General features: G+C 41.2%; 1 pseudogene; it reads left to right on the top strand.

The window, feature by feature from the left end:
• Positions 1 to 763: 763 nt before the first annotated feature.
• LOC116839179 (olfactory receptor 5A1-like) lies at positions 764 to 1,687 on the top strand (annotated as a pseudogene).
• The last annotated feature ends 709 nt before the right edge of the window (positions 1,688 to 2,396 follow it).

Genomic DNA, 2,396 nt, shown 5'->3' with positions numbered 1-2,396 from the left:
CCATATTAGTGTGGGTTGACAGTCTATACCGGAATTTCTAGGCCTTGGAGGTTTCTTCCACTTCCTTCACCTCCTCCTCATCTTCTTCATCTTTGTCTTATTCTATACTCCTAAAAATGTTAATAAGTATCCATCCAAAAAAATTCTACAGATAGTACATTCTGTATTTTTTGTAAAAGTATTTATAGAATTGGCCAGATCCCATGCTGGTATAAATCATCCATAGCTCCATAGGAGTCAATGGGCCAAATCTCCAGCTGGTGTAAATCAGAAGTAGCTCTGTTGAAGTTAGTGGGACAGATTAAAGAGATATTGGACCAGAGACAGACGCCAAGAGCATGAATGACTGTATATGCTGGTGGTTAGAGTGCTCACCCTCCAATACAGAAGGGAGAGTATCCAGTCCTTCTGCTCCAAAGCCTCTTTTATTATTTAACGCCACAGTGGAACAGCTTCAATAGGAGAGACTGGGACAGTCATAGGAGCCCCTCAATGTCACAGCTGAGCAGGGTTTTTGTGAATACCAGTGGGGTTTGATTCTGAGATTTAGGCACCTAAGGTGGTAGGTAGGTGCCAAAGTCCTTCTGTGCAGCTAGCCCATTTTGCCTATTTATTGAACACATTTTATAGGCTGTAGTCGGCCTCACTTTACATTCATCCTTTTGATCAGATGATTTTGACAAGCCATTTCAATTTACTTCTATGTGTTAATTTTGTTATTTTTTTAACAATCTGACAGATCAGATTTCCTCAGAGAGCATCAATGGGGAATCAAACCAAAATTTATTCTCCTGGGACTTTCCAGTGACCCACCAATGCAGATTTTCCTATTCCTGGTGCTTGTAGTTATTTATGTAATCACTCTCATAGCGAATGTGGTGATCATATTGGTGATAAGAGCTGATCCTCACCTTCACATCCCCGTGTACTTCTTCCTGTCTTATTTATCTTTTGTCATTATCTGCTGTTCCTCAGCCATAGTTCTTAAGATGTTGGTTATTTTCCTAGATGAGAACAAAACCATTTCTGCTGATGGCTGCCTTGCTCAGATATTCTTCATTTTACGGCCAGCTGGTGCTGAAATTTTTATTCTCTCAGCAATGGCATATGACTGCTATGCTGCCATCTGTGACCCGTTGCGTTACATGGAGCCCTGAGCAAAGGGATCTGTGTTCTGCTGGTGAGTGGTGCATGGGTAATAGGCTTCATAAATGCCCAGCTTAACACAGATTTTGCTCTCAGGCTGAACATCTGTGGCCCCAATCAGATCATCCATTTCAGCTGTGAGCTCCCTCCCCTATTGCATCTATCTTGCACTGGTACCTTCGCCAATCAAGTGGTGCTTCTCACTTCTGTTGTGATACTTGGATCAAGCTCCTTCCTCTTCACTCTGATCTCCTACATTCACATCATCGCCACTATCCTGAGGATAAGCTCGGCACAAGGCAGGCATAAAGCTTTCTCCACCTGCAGCTCCCACTTGATTGTGGTTGGTTTATGGTACCTGACAGGTTCTTTCCAGTACACAAAACCCAGCTCAGTCTCCTCTGTGGCTCTGGATGAAATGTTCTCCATTTAGTATAACATCTTGACTCCTATGTTAAACCCCATCATCTACAGCCTGTAAAAGAAGGAGGTGAAAAGAGTACTAGGGAAAATATTGGGGACATGGAAGTTTCTCAAGTAGTGTTGATGAACTTATTTAATTTAATGTTATTTATTTTTAAATCCAAAAGCATAGAATTGTGGATAACTAGTGTTTGAGATGTTCTCAGCTCAGGTAATGGACAGACACACTGGGACAAAATCACAGCTGGTCTAAATCAGCGTGGCTCCATTCAAGTCACTGGGCCAGATCTCCAGTGGTACAAGAGTCACTGAAGCACAGGTGACTGGATCCTGGGTCTCCTTCTTCCAGAGTGTGTGCTCTGAGCATCAGGCTGTAGAATCGTTCACACATTCTTCTCTTTCAATAGCTCTCTAATCTGGCCCAGTGATTTCAGGGGAGCTCTCACCAATTTATACCAGCTGGCGATCTGACCAATTCTATAAAAACAATCTTCTCATCTATCAGTTTCTGTTCTTTTCTTTTTCACTAAATTGTTGGAAACCCCATTTAATATCAGTAGTATTTTACTGAATTCTATCCTATTAAAAAGCTCAAGCATTGTAGCTAATGATAATAATAATAAATACATAACCTAATTAGTGGAGCCAATGGGTTTCCTCCCCAAGTAGGGCTAGATCCATTTGTGACATTGCATCCCATACTCTTCACAGAAACATTGTTATAACATGATTTTGGTATAACTAATATGCATTTTACACAAGATGGTTCATGTAAGATCACACTGGAAAGGTTATGATTTGCTGAACATGTATGCACATAACATGTC

The sequence above is a fragment of the Chelonoidis abingdonii genome, unplaced genomic scaffold (assembly GCF_003597395.2).
Source record: "Chelonoidis abingdonii isolate Lonesome George unplaced genomic scaffold, CheloAbing_2.0 scaffold1682, whole genome shotgun sequence".
Taxonomy (NCBI): Eukaryota; Metazoa; Chordata; order Testudines; family Testudinidae; genus Chelonoidis; species Chelonoidis abingdonii.
This window is presented reverse-complemented; position numbering and strand designations above follow the sequence as displayed.